This window comes from Lygodium microphyllum, chromosome 10 (genome assembly GCF_053477565.2).
Source record: "Lygodium microphyllum isolate KBCC chromosome 10, Lygodium_microphyllum_v1.1.10, whole genome shotgun sequence".
NCBI classification, from domain to species: Eukaryota; Viridiplantae; Streptophyta; class Polypodiopsida; order Schizaeales; family Lygodiaceae; genus Lygodium; species Lygodium microphyllum.
The window spans coordinates 105,938,790-105,959,881 of record NC_141144.1 but is presented as its reverse complement, the minus strand read 5'-3'; positions in this window follow the sequence as shown (position 1 = coordinate 105,959,881).

Below are 21,092 nucleotides of genomic sequence, written 5' to 3'. Positions count from 1 at the left end.
CTCCAAAGAGAGACAAAGAAAAATGTGTGTGGTCACCCTCTAAGGAGGGGAAGTGAAGGAGACCCCTTGGATTATTATTTCTCTCTCTCCCCCCCCCTCTCTCTCTCTTGCTTTAGTGTGCTTGGCCATCAAGGCCTCCCTCTTTTCTTACAATGGGGGGGGGTGGGGGGGGGGGGGGGGGGGGGGTGTGGAAGAGGTGGAGTGGTGGTGGTCTTTCCCTACCCACCACTTGTCATCATGCATGTCAATGAGGAGTTCATGGGCGTTATGCCCAAGGGGGAGGGTGATTGGCCACGTGGCCTCCCCACCCTCACATTATCGTCATCGCCTTCTTCTCTTACCTCATCAGCATTGTCTCCTTCTTACTCAATGTCATCTTCTTCCTTTCGTCATCATCGAGGCTTCCTCCCCACATCGACGTCATCATGCCATCTCCCCTCCCCCCACCACTTGTTTGGCGACAACATGGGGGAAGGAAAATAAAATTCTATTTATTTTTAGTAAAGGAGGGGGGGGTTTCTATGGGCTGCAGGCGGGGACATTACATCCAAGTAGGGTTGATGCAAGGGCTAACTATGGCTACCATGAAAGGAAGAGTGGAGTTGGAGTAAGGAATGAGCTCATGAGCTAGCAATGAGCTAATTAGAGGTGAAGAGGAATTGAGAGAGTGATTTGTAGAGCTGAGTCATGCTCACCATGGCTCTAATACCATGTTAAAAAGCATGATCTTGAGCACACTTTTAATATCTCTTACTATCCCATTGTTGAGCTAATCCTATTGTTGCTAAAAAAGGGAGATTAAGAGTAATTACTCATCAATCTTGATATTAAAGAGCATATAGAATCTGGCATAGGGATGATTGTATTTGTTTATATTTCTTTATCCTGACCACTCAAGATCAATGTGGAAATTGGTTGCAAGCATTGATTCACTACCTACATTTTGTACCTAACATGGAATTTGATTTGTTTGCTGATACATTAATGCCTCATTACTAGAAATACTAGTGAAAATGGTAAGTGGGATACATGTAATGCAGTGAGTTACTACAAAGGGTAAAATCTTATTCTTAGCTCATTTCTATTCAATCCATTCCTATTTCCCACTTGTATTTCATTAAATGATTCAAAGATTTTTTCAATCAACGCATAGCATCACAATTTTCTTAGCCAAATAGCATGTACTTTCCATGTTCATTTCTGTGAGAAAAAAGTGGATTCTAGGTGAGTCAGAAAGACAATAGAGAGGTGACCCTCCCTTCTTGATTATGACCTTAAAAGGGGTGCATCAAGCAGCTTGAGGAGGAACTTGGCACACCCCTCAAGTCTCAAAAACCACCCAAATTTCAAGTTTAGGTGTAGGTACATCATCTTTGGTAGTGGTTGATAGTGGTACATTAATATCTCAGCCCATTCAAACATTCGAATAAACAATGGAAAAGGAGCAGGGTATTTCTTGCTCTCTTAATACCTATAGTTTTCTACATGTCTTACAAGTTTACACAATAGATACCCATTATTTTATCTGTAGGTACCCCATAATGCTTTTTAGACACCTACAAGTGTTTGTAGCTTTTGTTGGACCTAGGAAGTTCGTATAGGTCCAAACATAGCATTTACATGTAGTAGATAGGATGTAGGAAACTTCTATACCATAGTGAAGATCTTATTATAGAAATTTCTTTACTGATAGATAATTATATCTTGATAGCTCAATATGTAGAGAGGATGTTCAGCTCCATTTTGAATCAAAAATCTCATCGACCCATTATCGAGAGGTCAAGATATTTTTGTTTTACTGACAAGAGGTATAGTGGGACAACACTTGGGAAATCATAACAGGGTAACACTATTTGAAACTATTTCACCTAGGCCTTTATCCCAATTTAAAACCTCTATACACATTTATATCCCCGCCTCATAAGCTTGCTATTGAGCTATAGAATACTTGGATTGGAGTTATACTTGAGGGTAAACAAAGGATTTATTGATAGGTACTCCACTATTATAGCACGCTTCTTTCACTGCCAAGGAGCAAGAAGAAGGATCTTGTTTTAGAAGCAATGAATGATGATGTTAGAGAGTTTCATGAGGGTAAAAATTACACTACTAAGGCTCAAATTCATGAGGAAGTAGATGAAGATATTAGTGTAGGAGTTGCCTACAACATGCATCAAAGGATTGAAGCTACTCATGAGCCACATGTAGTCAATGACTACATGCTATTATCCAAGGAGCTAGGCCAAATGAATGAAGGGATTTATAATTACTTGAAGAAATCGAAATAAGATTTAGCACAAATGAATAATGGGTTGACTTAATGAGTAGCACAAATGATAAGTGGATTACTGAACTATAGCAAAGCAATAAATCTCTATTTGAATAGCTTATTTTAGCCATAAGGAATATTGACATCAAATCACAAAGAGAATTCCAACATATTGGTGACCATCATAGAGTCTCTTATGATTTTAATCTAGCCCATCCTAATAAGGAAAGTACTCAACCTGTTAGGCCTACTTTTGAAAAACCATCAAAAGTGAGGGGTGACTTCTTCACAAGTGCATGGAAATTATACTTCAAGGTTGGTGACCTTCATAGAGTCTCTTATGATTTTAATCTAGCCCATCCTAATAAGGAAATTACTCAGCCTATTATGCCTACTTTTGAAAGAGATGAACCATCAAAAGTGAGGGGTAACTTCTTTGCAAAGTGCATGGCAATTATACTTCAAGGCCTCAGTTCAGCAACCCTAAAGATAATCATAGACATGTAGATGAACAATATGATATTAGGAAGGATAAAAATTATCATAGATGTGACCCCTTTTATAAATCCTTTTATCATCAGCCCATTAATGTACCTAAAGGGAATGCAGTCAACGACCAAGCTCATGTTGATGAAAAAACGATGAAAGAAAATCAGCCCAAGATCATTCAAGTAAAGAGCACATTTCAAATGGTCAACCCCCCATCACAATAAACTTGTCCAAAAATCTCATATTTTGGAAGTATCCATACTATGGATACTAACACCAATGACTAATATGACATTGAATCTCTAGATTAATAAGAAAATTGGATGATGATGCACTCTAGGTTTTTTCCACACCGTGTCCATGTAGCAGCACAATGGCATGCTAATCTGACATGGCATTGCTGGTACACCCAAATTTGGCATAATTTTTATTAATCTTGGAATGACACGCAAATACTCCCTCTACTTAGCTTTGTTGATGGGGAATTTATAGGGCTTTTAAAGGCCTCATAGTAGCATAACTCCACTCAAGATGGCACAATAAAATTTTATTTCTTTAGCTCATGCGGAGCAAAAGACTTAGAGGAGGTACTGTGGCAACCATAGCCAAAACCTCACAAAGCTTAGTATCACTCCTCTCTCTCATCTCTAGATGATCCAAAAGCTATTGAAGGTCATTTTGAATCCTTTTTCAAGCTTCTTCTCAATTATTTAGAATGCCAAGCTCTATGGAATCCACCAATGTGAGTTACATTCAAAGGAAGAAGATCATAGGAACAATTAAAAATGTGAGGAAGAGAAAAAGACTTAGAAGCTAGGAGAAAGTGGAGAAGTGAAAGCCCACACAAAGAGTACTACTCTAATTTCTTGCTTGACAATTGGAGATATTATGGAGCTGGATTTTTTTTCAAAGACTTTCCAAGTGGATCCTACTCAAATCCAATTGTTATTGATTAATCTTTTAATGGTTAGGTTTGTTTATTTGGTAAGTCCTCCATATCTTCTAATCCTAGACAATGTACCAGTTGTTTTCACATTGAGTAATCCTAGACATTGTACTAGATGTATTCATGTTGTTGTGTAATCCTAAACAGTGTACTAGATGTATTCAAATTGACAAATCCTAAACATTCTACTAGGTAGTATTCATGTTATGTAGTCCTAGACATTGTACCAAATGTATTTGTATTGAGTAATCCTAGACAATCTAATAGATGTATTCCTTTTTTTATCTAGGAGAGAGTAACACCTAACCTATCTTCTATATCATTTTAATATCTTTTAAGAATCGAGTTTCAAGCCAGGGAGGGTGGCTCATAGGAATGCTCCCCTGTGTCTAGGTGGAAAAAGGAGATGAACTAAACTCAATTATTCTAGTGAGAGAATGTTAGGTGAACCCACTTTGAGATCATCAATGAGGTCACCAATATGACTTGTATTAGTTTATATAAGAGGTTTCTTTAATCTTTGAGATTCAAAATCTAATGAAGATCATTCTTTGTTTCATCTAGCTTGTGTTAGATTCTCTTCCACTCTACACACTCATTTTCTCTCTCATCCACACATCATGAGCACCTCTAGGTATCATTCTCCATAGCTAGCATGTGAGCTCTTAAGTAGTGGATGGACATCATGTTTTTTGATAGGATATTGGTGTGTCATCATTGTTTCACTACCCAAGAGTGTTTAGTTGTTTCTAAGTGTTGCATATACTAATGCTATCCTACCAATAGAGCCAATACCATGAGGTGTGCCATACACCTAGGTATCATAATCACCACATCTTTAATGGGGTTTATAGGAAGAAAATATAAATCATGGAAGCCTTTGTGAAGGAAAAATACATTTGAGATCTTGATGCAAAGTGCAAAAATGTGGAGACAAGTGTTGCAAGGAACTTGGTGATAGAAATTATTGAGGGGAGTGAGTGTAGTGTTTAGATTCTATTAGAGAGAGTCACTCCTCTTGTCAATTGTAAAAGGTGAGCCTTTTTTATAGGCATTGTCATTTATCATGGAATTAAATATTGGTCTAAACTTTTTGTCTTCATAGGACTCAACGGACTAGGGATATTTCTAGGAAGAATATAAAAGGGTCGATGCTAGGCCTTAAGGCATTGTTAGAGTTGAAGGATACAACAAACAAGTGGTACCCTTACTTTCACAACATCTTGATTCCAAATCAATTGGGCCATGCAAAGGAGCCACATGTTTGAAAATGTCTACAGTTGGTCCTAGAACTGGAGTAGACATCATTAATGAAGTGAGACTTGGAGGCCCATTGGAGTGCCAATTTGTGTATTTGATCATGTTCACTATACTTATGGATGGACCACAATGAGTTCTCATGTGTACCACCCATATGTTAGAGAGTTGCTTACTATCCCTCTTGGTGAGTTCAAGGTGGAAAACACCAATAGGCAATAGTTTATATTTGAAAATGAAACTTGAGAAATCCGATTCCAAAGTAGAATAATGTGTATTCGTGGGATATTCTCTTGAGCCGAAGGGATATAGATGTTACAACCCTTTACATGTGAGTTGAGAGTTAGCAGAGATTTTGTATTTGATTGAATGAGTTGTTTGCATAGTATTGTGCAAAATTCAATTGGGGTTGATGAGCATGAAAGTGTAGCTATGTAAAAAAACAAGTTGGTAATCACAAAACCACAAGAGTCTTCTAGCCATAGTTTTCTTGATAGACCTTGGAGTGGCAAATTGAGGTCATAGGTTACTCCACCAAGTACATCACAGATGTCAAGAAAAGGTAAATACAAAGCTCGGGACTCACCTATTATAACAAAGTATGTCTTCACCCACTATAGGACCTCTCATACACTCTCCAAATTAGCAAGATGACCTGCTTGACATAAGTGTCAATTGCATATGTTGATTATGGAGCAAGCATCCCACTAAAGTACTACACTTTTAAGCTTCAAACTTTATAAGAGCCTCCTAGATTTGTAGAACTCCATTCCATGAGTGTTGTATTTTTGTGTAAAAATTGTCATGACTACCTTTGTTAGAGCTTTCAATCCTATCTATGATCAACTTACCATCATCTTCTTGCTATCTATCTCCTTCTTTTCACAAATTTTAGACCATTGAGACTATGCCATAAGCTCACATATGAGAGGTCAACACCTTGACATTATTTGCATATGCTGGCTGACCAGCCATATTTTTTGCATTTATTTGGCCTATATATTCTTAGTCTCTCTCCTCCACATTCATTTATCACCTGAACTTTCTTGGGGAGAGGGAGCATGTGCCAGTGCCTCCACAGTCGGTGACTCACATTGCTTCTATACTGTCTCATGTCTTGGTATATGGATTCCCTTTCCCAAGCATACATCCGAGTTCTCATCTGTGTTGTGTTCTCTCTTTCTCTTCTTTTGTCTTGTGTTTAGTAGTTTATTTCAACACAAGTCTATGCTTCCATCTATGCACCACTTCTGACACATATGTACGTAGCATTTGAAAGAAATGCTGGTATTCCTTGTCACCTGTAGTAGCTCTTGCAATTCTACATGTGCTTGCTTGCTAGAAAGTTAGAAATTGGTTAATTGTACATTTCATCTGAAGGTGAGAGTATATACAATAGCAAGGAGGTTGAGCCACAATAGTGAATCTTTCTCCAATAATAATAGATGCATCAATTAATCTAGCTTTAGCATAGCAACGATAAGGGTATTAGTGATGGCATGTTCTATTGATGGCTACTTATGCCTTAGTTTAACATGACAAGATGTTCACAAAGAAAAAGGCAAAATATTCATTGGTATCCTTGTCCATGAAGCCTCCTAAAGCTTCCCTTAGCTCATTCCCTCAAGGCTATCCATGATCCTCGCCCCTTCATGCAATCTCCTTCCTAAATCATATAATGTATGCACCTCCTCTCTTTATGAAATCCTTTTGCAATTTTACACCATAAAGCCCGCACCACCCACAATTAACATTTCCCATGCAATATTAGCTAGTCCCTCTTTGCAATGTTCCCTTCACCTTCTTTTCTCCAAAAACACATGCTTTTCCACACAAATCATGCTTGCCATTCACATCCCCTTTTATTCAAAAATACCATAGATAACATTGATATGTAGCACATTCCCTAGCTATTCATTACACTAGTATACTTTATTTTGTTTGATCACCATGCAAAAGCAGTCTTATCAAACTGAATACTCATTCATCACAAAGGTGAAAGCATCAATCAATGGGCATACTCTTATGGCCACAAGTAACCTTGCATCGGGCCCAAGGAAGTTTCCAACTTATTTGATGCATAATACATTTAGCTTTTTTCCCATGGTTTTTGGAGAGTGGATGCTTAGTGTCGTGACATCAGTTCACAGTAATCCTTTGTTAGAACTTTTGGCGTAAAAAGTGTAAGGAAGTATGTACCATCACATGCAAGAATAGTCGAGACACCATCTAGTGCACCTCACTTGAGAAGTTCAAAAAGAGTTGTAAATAAGCTAATCCCCATAGGAAACAATTAAACTGGAAATACAAGGAAATATACTATATTGCCAAGAAACCATAGCCAATGTGGCTAGGATGAAATCATATTATCATTAATGGCTAAGAATTAGTTGAAGAGAGGCTACAACATGGTATGCACCCCAATGTTATGGTGGCCAAGAGTATGCACCCTCTTAGTAGATGGTGGGAGGTTGAGACCTCAAATATGAAATGTTAGAAATGGAAAAAAGATCCTTGGAAAGTTACAACTTATCCTTTTATACTTAACCCTAGTAGGCTAAATATTGGCTAAGGCATCTTTTGCTTTATTACAAACCATCCCCTCCTAAGAATCTTTGTCCTCAAAGCTAGGAAATTTTAGAGAATGTATGATGAATATGTTGAGGATAGCTTGTAGACATGTAAACCCATGGTGAAGAAAAAAAATCCATGCTTAAATAAAAGTCTTCATTGTTGGAATGCATGGATCTGAGCATGGCTATGGTGGCTTGAAGATATAGAGTGAACTCATGAAGACATAGAGTTGAAAATAAAATGTCACACAAGTGAATTAGGTTCCAAGATTGAGACTTGGACTCATAAACACAAACTTGTGTGGTTGGATAATGACTCAGACACTTGACTTGAAAGGACAAAAGTACTATCATATATTGCATGAAAATGAGAAGCAAGTAAAATGCTTTATAGCTTGAGAATAGGTGGTATTTTCCTACTTTGTGCATATGGGATTCTGGATAGCCTCCATATCCTTTACCTAGAAAACTCCTCAAAGAGGCTATACTAGGTGTGATTGCCTAAATCTCAACACCCCTCCTCAATCACAACCTAAAAGGCACTAAGTGTGTAGATGCTTTAGTGTGTCACCACCTATAAAGTGTGGGCACACCACAAACATGGTAAACTCGAGAGGTGGTTTCGACCTGGAGAGAGGGCCAAACGAGCTCAGAATCGCAAAGGATTAGACATCTAGCTTCATGGTATGGAAATCTATCAATTTGGCCTCTGTTGCGCTCTTCCTAGCTCCCGGATCTAGTAGTCCCTTTATAAGGCAAAACCCTATGGGGATTAAATGGGGGGTCAAACGGATTCCGATCGATGAACAGAGACTTGCATTGGGTTTCTGGCATCGAAATCTATCCAAGAAAACTCTACATCATCAATTCGTGCTTGTTTTATTTTCCATAAAAATTTTCACCCTTGGCCACTTTTACGCACTAAATCGAGCTCTAAAAATGTGCTCTCATCCACTCAATGGAGCCTTTGGTAGGGATTACATGGGCAAATGTATTTACTGTATATTAGCAAAGATAAAGATGGCCATGACTGGCCCTTTTAAGGGTTTTTCTTGGCGAGTCATTGGATTTGATGGTGTTGTATGGACAATAGAGATTTGATGGGTTCTCACCCTCGCCACTCATCTATAAAGTATATACTTTAACTACCTTGAAATAAAATTTTGTGATTTGATTATAATTTTTAAATTAAAAGAAATTATTTTAAATTTTTAAAGACTTATTTTAAAAATTTTAAGGACTCAAGATCAAAGTTTCTAAATTTCTTTATTAATATGGATTTTTTGAATTATGGTCAATTTTCTAAGCTTTATTCTCCATTTGTATTACTTTATTTTAAAGTTATTTAAAAATAATTTACTTTTAAAAATAAGTTTGTAAAATTTTCTATCCACAACCTTTGTTAAGATATCTCAAATATTATCTTAATTTTTTATAAATTTTAAAAAAGAGATAAATCGTGAAATATTAAATCGTAAAATATTTTTAACATGAATCATTGATTTTATATATTACAAAGAAAAAATAGAAAAAAAAATTAAAAATTAAAAAGAAAAACACCTATCTTAGAGCCTTAGGCTCCCTAACCCACCTCATGAAGTTAATGGGGGAGGCCCCCTTGATGATGCGCTACATGTTGGAGTACCCCCGTTCTGCCTTTCCTTTTCAATATTAAAAAACAATCCCCTCTCCTCTTTTTTCTAAATTAAAAAGGGAAATTAAGTAAAATATTTTGCATTTAATCTATTAATGTCTTTCCTTCTCCTAATCTTAAAATTTTAAAAAAAATCACTCCTTTTGTGATAAAATGAAAATTGTCTATTCTTACTAAATCCCCATAAAAAGACAAAATTCCCCTCCCCTCCCCGAGAGTCAATGAAAATAATCTTTTAGGAGGCGAGAAAGTTTTACAAAAAGGGAGTAACAGTAGTTCACATGTTAGTACTCTATGCAAAACCTTTCTTTTCTATCGCACTTTCCATCCACTATGGCACCACGAAAACGTATCGATGTAGCATGACCATTAACCAGCTATTATAATATTGAGAATACACTTGTAAATATGGTCGAGGTAACTATTTTAATTTATTTTCATGAATAAATCATGCTATATGAACTTTATTCATAAGAACTCTCTTAAATAATAAATAAATTCATATCTATTTTTAATTTTTATGACTTTTAAATATTAAAAATATTTAAAATATCATTTTAAAATGAAAAATATATTAAATTGACTTATTTTTTGGTTAATTTTATAATAATCAAATGAGGCTTAAAATAGTATAATCATGTTAGATTGATAAGGACGTAAGTATCAAAAATTGAGAAATTAAGCAAAAATTCTTAATAATTATTTAAAAAGTAAAAAAAAATATTCATATAAAATTATTAGAATAATTTAAAAAATCTTATTTAGCTTCTAAATAGTAATATTTGTTTAAGACATTAGATAGTGAATAAAAATAATTATTGAAAATTTTAGTTAATTCTTACTTTGAAATAAATGATTATTTAAAAATTAGAGATTGATTGTGGTTGCATCAAACTATGGAAAATTATACTAAAACATCTAGTAGCTAGGGATAGGAATGAGACACAATGCAATTCCCAGGGCTACTCTCGAATACTCTTCACCAAGAGTATATATATATAAATATATATTACCTAAGATAGCTGACCATGGCTTAGGTACATTTTTTCTTCCATATAGGAAAGTTCTCCCTTATGGCGAGCGAGAACAAGTGAGATTCTGGTTCAAAGTTGTAGATAGGGAAGGAAACTTGTACGAGCCCAAGGTGGTTGATCATTAGAAGGCTCGAAATGAATATGATAAGGGTGCCAACCTAATTTTTGGGGTTGGTTTGCTCTTTGGAGTGGGTTATATATGTGGAAATAAATTTAAACAACTATGCTTTCAAAATGGATTGCTTAGTATCTATATTAATAGGCACGCCAATGAACCCGATGCAAGATTAATCAACAAAACTATTTTTATGTGTCATCACAATGTGGTAGCATGCTTACTTAAATCACTGAAAATACTCCATGTCATTTGTGGAAAGTGCATGGATGGTCTCCTAACAAAACTGTCCTATGATCATGTGGACTTGATTAGATAGGTGGCTTTTCCCAAAGTTTAGAAAAGGGTTGATAAGTGTGACTTTTCTTAGAATTAGTCTTAGAATCGGCTAAGTACTGTTTTAGGGCTCGATATAAGATTGTGTATTACATGTAGAGGGGTTGATACTCAACTCCCTCTCATTTCTCACTCTCATTGAACCAAGTGTGGTGCTTGCCTACCTTGAGTTTCTAACGACTTTGCAAAAATGTGATTATCATCTTAGCTCAATGTTAGATTACTATTAGAGAGCACATTTATGTCTCCAAGAATTCATAAGTTGATCCTCATGGGATGAGGCTAGATGCTTCTCTTACAAGGTAGACTTAGGGAATACCTAATCACCAAAATATGTACGCTTAGAGTTAGTACAAATGGTGGCGACTAGGATTGAGTAAGCTTAGGTACAGTTTGCTTTTCAAAATGGATCTACTTTTACTATTCATAATTTATGCAATGTACCTAAGCTTACTAAGAGTTTGATGTCTACTAGGTGAGTTGGATGACTTGGGATACTCTACCACTATTGGGAGTGAGTTATTGAAAGTCCACAAGGGATTTTTAAAATTGCTAAAGAAGCCAAATATGGAACTTTTATCCCCTTCATGTATCTTTTTCCAAAAAGCATGTAATTGTCCTAATGGAGCAACCAAATGTATCTTTGTAGCATTGCCAATAATTCAGACATATGAAAATATTATCTTATTTGGGTTACTTTTGTTCTCTTGATTTTTTGATCTTTCTATTTGTAAGCATTCTATGTATGGAAAGTGTGCACATTTAGACCATAAGAAAAACTTAAATAGAAAAATGAGTGAGCCACTTGACTTAATATATAGCAATATATATGGGCTTATGCCTACAAAGTCCATGTGGGACTATGTCTAGAAAGTCTATTAGGGGGATTAGGGGGGCATTGTATTGTATCTCAATCATTGATGATGCAACTATGAAAGTGTGGCCTTTCCAATGGATAGGAAAGATGTGGCTTTATCTTGTCTTCAAAAATTTCTAGCACTTGCAAAAAATTATTTTGGCAAGAGACTTAAGTGTCTCAAAATTGATATTGGTGGAGAATATATCTCTCATGAGTTCAAATTTTTTTGCAAAGCACATGCGATAAAAAGGGAATTCATAGCACCTAGTAATCCTACCCAAAATGGTAATATGTTGTCTAATACTAGTCTTACTCAAGGATTTTGGATTGAGCATATGGTGGTTGTTATGATAAATATGTTGTGTAGTACTACTTTGGATGGTGGTATTTTTGAAGAGGCATGGTCAAGTATCCAAGTGGACCCATAACTTGAAGGGAAAAAAGTGATTCTAAATCAAAATACAAGGTTAGTGGTGGCTAAATTCTTTAAGCAAGAAAAATGTGTGGATTTTAATGAGATATTTTCATCTGTGGATTATGAAAAACACGACTTAGGAGTTAGTTCCTTTGCGAAGGGACAAAAATACTTTGGCATCCAAGTGGACCAATAAGTTGAAGGGCACAAGTGATTCTAAATCTTAGTACATTAGTGCAACATGCATTATAATCTTCAAACTTTACCTTGCTTTTGTATTTTCCATCATTCTCATTTACTTTCTTGCCTTTTGGCTTGTTTATCCACTTGTAGCAATGTAAAGAAGCTAATTCCCATAGTAAGCTAAAAATATTGAAAATGAAAGAAATACACTAAAATTCGAAGAAATACATAGCCAAGGTAGCTAAATTCCCATGAATCATGTTACCACTTGATACAATGGCTAAGAATCACTCATGAGATGTTGCATCATGATATCCTCCTCATGTTATGGAGGGGGCATGGAGTCCACCCCAATGCCATGGAGGCCAAAGAGTATGCACCCTCAATGGCCGATGGGAGGTGGAAATCTCAAACAAGTAATGTTTACACTTGGAAAAAGATGCTTGGAGAGTTACAACTCAGCCTTTTATATCTAACCTTAGTCTTAAGGCTAAATATTGGTTAAGATGTTATTTTGCTTTATTACAAGCCATCCTGACATAAAAGAGATTTGTACTCAAAGCTAAAATTGTAACAAATTACAATAAAGATTACAAGGATAGGACTCAAAGCATATGGATCCATGCTAAAAAGAAATTTCAAGTTGAAAAAGATCATATAAGTCAAAGAAGGAGACATATATATACTGAAGAAACTACAGTAGGCTACCCAAAACAAGCTGTAGTACAATTGTGGCCATAACTTGAAATAGAAGTGTCCAATTTCCATATGCCAACTAAGAAAATGTAGAGAAAAATATGTAGTATCCCAACCATGCCATCAAAATCCAATTTTGATGAAGATAAGGTAATTAGTTTATGTATAGAAATTTAATATTACAAGTTATTTACTAGTCATTGAGGGAAGTATCGTTTTGAAGAAGACATGGAAATTTTCTAAAAATTATTATAAAGCTCATATGCATGTGTTTATCATTAGCAAAATGAAATAGAGATAGTCACTTTCAAGGAAAAATTATAAAATATTCCCTTCCCTAACAATGTCTACCTTTTTTATGTTATTATGATTATATGCATCATTAATGAAATAACAATAAATATCACGAAATAAACCATAATTGCGATATTTTTCTAATGACAAGCATATAGTCCTTTTCTAAGTGCAATGCTCATTGTTTTTTTGAAAACTTTATTCTAGGCAATGCAAAAACCATAAGTGCAATTTTTGTTTCATCTTTCAGACAGAGAATTGTATTACTATGTACCTAATTTATGTGCATCTACTATATATTTTTCTATATAAATTTTTGTTGATTTAATGCATTGATTATTTCATGATATTATCTAAATTATTTTCTATAAATTATTATAAAACTCATATGCATCTATTTGTCCTTAGAAAATGAAATAGAGATAGTCACTTTCAGGGAAAATTTATATAATATTCACTTCCCTAACATCATCTATCTTTTTTGTGTTATTATGATCACATGAGTCATTAATGAAATAACAATAAATATAATGAAATAAACCATAATTACGATATTTTCTTAATGACAGATACATAATCCTTTTTCAAGTGAAAGAGTATTTTCAGTGAATAGTTAATTATTATATTACTTAGGCTATTTTTCTAAGAGACAATTTATATGAATTTTCTTTAGAATGCGTTTGTAATTTTTTAAAGCTAAATATAGCAATAAGCTTATAAAATATTATTTTTTTCCAAACTGACGAGATGTTACATCTATCATGTCTGTAGTAATGGGGGTTTCACCAATTTCTACTGTATCATTTTCTCCATCGGCTGTGTTTTTTGCTTCTCTTGCTTCAAATGGCCTTCTTGAATTTTTGTGACCTCATAGAGCCATGGATGTAAGGTGAACTTGACGTGGTAGTTCAAGGAGAGTTGGTGGTCATCTAGAAAAATTTCACCAGCATTTTTGCTTAGCGATATGGGTGTATGGGAGGAAGGTGTAACAAGGGGTAGAGAAAATGGAAATGAGGTAGAAGAGGGGTATTTTCCTCCTTCAAGGCTCAAGCTACAATGGAAAAGAGAGGTAGATAAATTTTTCCATCATCAAGAGGTCTTCCTTCTTGCTTTCTTTGTGAAGGAGAGGGGGTGTATTTATAGGCATGAGGGGGAGCATGTAGTCGACTCATTCTTTCGATTACTTGTCAAGAGCCAAGTGAGCTTTATTAAAAATGCATTTTGATTGCCTACCTGTTGGATGGTGGCATGGGGATGATTTTAAAATGCTTTCTCTCCCTCTAGGCATAAAAAAGTCATGATTTTCGGTCTATTTTTTCAAAAACCTCTTTTTTTCTTCAAAACGACTTTATCTCATGGTTTTTGGCCAAGTTACCCCCCATGACTTATCGAGTTTATAAAGTCATGCCATACTCTTTGATACTTAACTTACTCAATATCATGTTTTTTCTTATGTGTTCTTTGTCTACCAATTAACGCTTTTGTGATTTGTTTTGTGGTTACGAAATCAATGCAATCTTTGACACATTCAATGAAATGGGAAAACTAAATCAAATATAACACGACAAAAATTATGATTAAGCCATCGTAATATTATTTATGAGGCATATTTTCTTCTTGTTCGTTGGGAATATTGAGGTATCTTGTTGTGTCAGATTGCAGAATTGATTTAATGCAAGACTCGATATTAAAAAAATTACATGCGGTCACTTATGTGATAACTCGACAAATAATTTTTAAAACATTTCAAGTCCAAATTTGTTTCTTGATACGAAGTGTTATGACAGGAATATTACATCCTCTCCTCCTTAAAGGAATCAAGATGTTCTCATCTCGAAAAGAACTGGGAAAAATATTTTTCTAGAGCTGTCTCTTCCATCCAGGTAGCATTCTCCTCAGGATAGTCTTTCCACTGGATAAGATACTCTATAATGGTTTTGTTTCTCAGAGGTTTCTCTTTTACATCTAGAATCTTATCAGGCTGGAGTTCAAGGGCTCCTTGACTAGACATTACAATTTTTTGGTCATCAAGAATATGATCTTGATTTGCCACATAAGCTTTTAGAAGACTAACATGAAATACATAGTGGACTTTCACATGATCAGGAAGATTCAGTTTTTAGGCATTAGCTCCTAGGCATTTGAGAACCTTGTTTGGTCCACAATACCTTGGACTCAACTTTTTAACTTTCCCAATGACAAAGAACTCTTATTTGGTGTACATGGATGAAAACCATGTCTTCCTCTTGGAAGATATGCTCTTACTATCCTAGATTAGCATAAGCTTTCTGGTGATCTTTGAAAGCTTGGATGTCTTGTCTGATAGTTTTGAATTGATCATCCATGTCTTCTAACATTTTCTTAGAAGCCTCAACCTTTAGGGTTGGATTAGAGAAATTCAATGGTATCATATAATCTTGCCCATACAATGCTTGAAATGGAGTCATTTGAATACTCTGGTGATGTGACACATTGTATGAAAATTCTATTAAGGGCAAATACTGTATCCACCTTATCAATTCTCTCGAATAGTAAGCTCTCAGTATAACTTCAATGACCTAATTAACCTGCTTTGTTTGACCATCAGTTTGGGGATGGTAAACTGTGCTAAAGCAATGTTGGGTTCCAATTACTTCAAATAGGCTTCTCCAGAAACGTGACATAAACAAAGAGTCGCGGTCACTAACGATCCGTTTAGGCAATTCATGAAGCCTAAAGATTTCTTTCACAAATAGTCATGCAATATCTGAAGCTTTGTAGTTGGTCTTGATTGGGATAAGATGAGTGACCTTTGTCAGCATATCCACAATCACCATGATTGAATTATACCCTCCTTGAACAGAAGGTAAGCCAACTACGAAATCCATACTGATGAACTCTTATTTCATTTGTGGAATGTCAAGTGACTAGAGCTTGTGCCTGGCATTTTGACATGCTCAGCGTTTACCCACTGGCAAGTTAGGCATATATCTAAGTACATCATGCTTCAGTCTTTCCCAATAGTAACTTTTCCTTACTACATTTAGATTTTTTGCATAGCCAAGGTGTCCTGAGAACGGGGAGTCATGGGCTTCCCATAATATCTTCTTTTTTAGCACTTCACTAAGGGGAATGCAAAGCTTTGTCCTGAAATAGGCAAGTCCATCATCCATAATGAAATTTTGGTATTTGACTTTGAGCTTAGGATCACTGTCCTTAACTAGGATTTCTCTAAGCATTAGCTGATACTTAGGATCCTTGTTTGCCTATTCTTTGGCTAGCTCAATGACTGGATTGCTAGGCATCAATATCATGGTAGCTAAAGTCTCTCCTTTAGATGGCTCTTCCATGATAAGTGCATTCAGAAAAGCTTTACGACATAATGCATCAACAATCACATTATCTTTTCCAGGTCTGAACTTGATTTCGAAATCAAATTCTTGCAAGACTTCAATCCACTGATGTTGCCTCATGTTGAGGTCTAGTTGAGTAAAGATCCATTTGAAACTTTTGTGGTTAGTGACCAAAGTAAACTTGCTTCCAAGAAGATACTGTCGCCACAATTTGAGACCATGGATCACAGCTAACAACTCAAGATCATGGGTGGCTGTCAGAGAGAGAACTAGGGAGGGAGAAAGAGGAGAGAGAAATACTGCAGAGGAGAGAGAAAGACTGCAGGGAGAGAGAGAATACGAGTGACGAGGAGAGAGAAAGACTAGAATTGGAGAGAGAAAGATAGGAAAGATGAAGAACCCATGGAAGCTTAGAACAAGAAGGGAGAGAAAGATTGTAAATGTATTGATTTGTCAAAAGATATGAAAAATTACAGCTTCTCTCCTTATATATATATACCAGTGTCTATGTGACATGGCATATTATTAGCATTCTAACTATTCCCAGCTTCTTACAATCCATCCCTTCCCAAAAGTTTTTGTCCTCAAAAACAAACCTAGAAAGAACTAAAGAAGAGATGGATAGAACAAAGTACTACTCTGTTTTACAACTTTACAAATGGGAAATGAATGAAGAATTATCTTTACAAGGGCTGAATTTGAAGAACGGAAAGAGGACCCCACTATATACATGATTTGAAGAACTTCAGAAGCAATTGGAGCCATAGAATCTTCAACAAATAGTTCCAGAAGAAAGTAGACAGCTTGCTGAAATAACAGTCCCTGCTAGACCAAATCTGCCATAACTTTTGATAGAAGTGTCCAAATGAGATGTACCACATATCAAAACGAAGCTCTTGAAGAGTACTTTAAGCTCATGTAGATAGCTCAATTCTAAAAATGAAGTACGACAAAAACTGTTCTAAAACAGCGTGCTGTCCTGAACCAGTCTGCATCAATACTAGCTCCATAAGCAATAGGCTTCAGCCACCAATGTATCCCTCAAGTATGGATACTCATCCAATATTAAATCAGGTCTCCAAGAAGCCTCTTCAGAGGGTAAACCTCTCCATTTAATCAAATATTCCACAATAGAACGTGATCGAAGCTTCTTTTCACGCTGACCTATAACAGCCTCTGGGATGTACTGAACAAGACCATCTTCATCAATAGGTGGCAGCTCATCAACTAAATCCACTGGATCACCATAATAGGGCTTGAGCTGACTAACATGGAAGACATTATGAATCTTTGTAGAAGAGGGAAGCTCTAGTCTGTATGCCAAATCTCCAATCCACTTAAGGATCCTGTAAGGGCCATAGAATCTGTGAGCAAGCTTATTACTGGATCCATCTTTCAATGTAGAGTACTTGGATTTGGGCACCTTCAACAAAACCAGCTCTCCTTCCTGGAACTCTAAAGGCCTCCTCTTCTCATCAGCATACATCTTCATCTGATCTTGAGCCTTCCTTAGATTCACCTTGCATTGCTGAAGAAGGGTCTGCATTCTTTCCAACTCTTCCTTCCCATGAGGGTTGATCTTTTCATTAAAAATGACTGTGAGCAAGGGCACCTTGTAACCATACAAAGTCTCAAAGGGTGAAACTCATATGCTCGCATGAGTGGAATTATTATAAGCAAACTCAGCCAAGTGTAACCAAGAATCCCATGAGGTTTGGACATCATAGCAAAAATGGCGAAGATAAGTCTCCAACCATTTATTAACTCTCTCTGTCTGTCCATCAGTTTGGGGATGATAAGCCGTAGATGGAGCCAACTTAGTATCCATAGATGTAAATACCGCTTGCCAAAAGTTACTCATAAACTTTGAGTCCCTATCATGGACAATCACCTGCGGTAATCCATGTAATCTGAAAATATGCTCCATAAACTGGTTGGCCACTTGAGAAGCAGTAAACTGAATTTTTGTTGGGATAAAATGAGCTGCTTGGTGAGTCTATCAACCACCACATAAATACTATTCCACCCCTTCTTGGTAGTAGGTAAGCCAGTGATAAAGTCCATAGTAATATGAGTCCATTTACCCGTAGGAATAGGCAATGGCTGCAACAAACCTCCTGGCTTATGGGTGCTATCCTTATTTTGCTGACAAGGCATACACTTCATAACGAAGTCCTTGATATCTTTCCACAGTCCTTCCCAATAAAAGCTCTTGCTGATCCTATCATAAGTCTTGAAAACTCCCAAATGTCCAGCTAAAGGCGAAGAATGCAACTCCTCCATAATTTTTCGCTTGAAAGAAGAAGTAGAGGGAATAACAATCTTGCCCTTCCACCAAATAAGACCATTTTTAAGCTGGTAATGTGAGTTTTCTTCCATAAGACCTTGCTGTAATTTCTGAAAGATTTGGCTGAATTTCTCATCTAAGAGATATGCCTCTTGTAGCTCTTCAATCCAATCACTATGTAATTCTGTCATGGCTGATACTTTGCAGGCCCACATATGAGAGAGAGAATCAGCCACTATGTTATCTTTGCCCCTTGTATGAGTGATGTCAAAGTCATAATTTTGTAATGTTGCGACCCATCGTCGTTGCTTTGGAGTGAGATTTAACTGAGTAAGGAAATACTTGAGTACCCGATGATCACTATGTACTCTGAATCGGCTGCCATATAAGTAATGGTGCCATTTCTTGATTGCATGCAGAATAGCCAACATTTCTTGGTCATAAACATTCATGGCCATCTCCTTATCAGTAAGCTTACGGCTTTCAAATGCAATTACTCCATGCTCCTGAAGCAAAACAGCCCCAATGCCACGGCCACTAGCATCACACTGTATAGTAAACTCTTTAGAGAAATCCGGGCATACAAGAATAGGAGCAGAGGTAAGTAATTCCTTTAACTGGTTGAAGCTGCTATCTGCAAGAGCATCCCAAAAGAAAGCCTCTTTCTTCAACCTATCAGTTAAAGGGGCTCCAATTGCCGCATAATGCTTTATAAATCTGCGATAGAACGAAGATAGACCAAGAAATCCTCTAAGAGAGGTAGTAGTAGTAGGCGTTGGCCAATCTTTTATGCATTGCACCTTCTTGGGATCAGCCTGTATTCCTTTTTCACTCACTATATGTCCCAAGTATTCCACTTCATTCTGCATGAAAGAACACTTCTTCTCCTTAGCAAAAAGCCTATGATGTCTCAACACGTCAAAAACCCTCCTCATATGCGACAAATGATCCTAAAATGTCTTGTTGTAGATCAAAATGTCGTCAAAGAATACCAAGACAAACTGAAAGAGGAAAGGTTGCAGAATCTTATTCATCAGGCTTTGAAAGATAGCTGGAGCATTTGTAAGGCCAAATGGCATCACCAAGAAATGGTAGAGCCCACGATCAGTCCTAAAAGCAGTCTTGACCTCATCACCCTCTCTCATGCGAATCTGATGATACCCTGATCTCAAATCAATCTTCGTGAAGAATCGAGCCCCCTTAAGCTCATCAAGCAAATCATCTATCCTGGGTATAGGATACATGTTCTTCACTGTTATCTTATTAAGATCCCTGTAGTCAATGCACATTCTAAAAGATCCATCTTTCTTTTTGACTAACAGGACTGGGGATGCATAAGGTGAAGAACTTCGTTCAATGAATCCCATTTCAAGAAGCTCTTTGATTTACTTGGCTACTTCCTCTCGTTCACATTTTGATAGTCTGTAAGGTGGCTTATTGATTGTCTTTGAGTTGGGTTCCAAATCAATGGGGTGATCCACCGCTCTCTTAGGAGACAATGAAGTAGGTACTTCAAATAAATCTCTATACTCCTCAAGAAGAGCTGTCAAGGCTGGATGGTTTGCTGAATTGTTGGGCTGATCCTGTGTTTTTTTGTTCAAATGCAATACAAATATCTGTGAGCGCTTTTTGTACTCTTTCTTGAGTTGTTGAATGGTGATAAGCTGAAAATCAGATCTACTAGGGATTCCCTGTAAACGGATGAGCTGTCCATTGGAGAAAAACTCCATATATAATTGTGAGAAATCCATAGTAATCCTGCCTAAGGTCATCAACCAATCACAACCAAGTACAATATCTATGGGCCCCATTTCCAAAGTGATCAGGTTTACTTTGACTTCAAAATTTTCAGCCATTTGCAAAGAAACCAGTGGGCAAATCTGTGTGCTGGTTTCCTCTTCACCATTAGCCACTTGTACTCGAATGGGCTGCTATAAGTCGGTGGGAACACAATTCAACTTGTACATAATAGATTTATTGACAAAACTGTGAGTACTACCACTATCTATCAAGATAAACACTGGCTTTCCACATATGCTTCCCTTCATACGAAGTGTATTAGGGCTCTTAGATCCCGTCCAAGCATCCATAGAGATAGAACAATTAGTGGCAGCAGGCAACTCATTACAAAATCCACCAGGATCAAATGGGATATCACCGCCTGGATCAAAAGGAAAAGAGTCAGATGGATCATAGAAGTACTCCTGTCCACCATCATCCTCGAAATCTTCATTTTTAGCATTGATTGTGACTGCATTAACTTCATCTATGTCATTTTCAAAGTCCTCAAGAACTAGCATACTCTGAAACTTTGGCTTGGCATTTTTGTATACACACTTTGAAGCATGGTCAG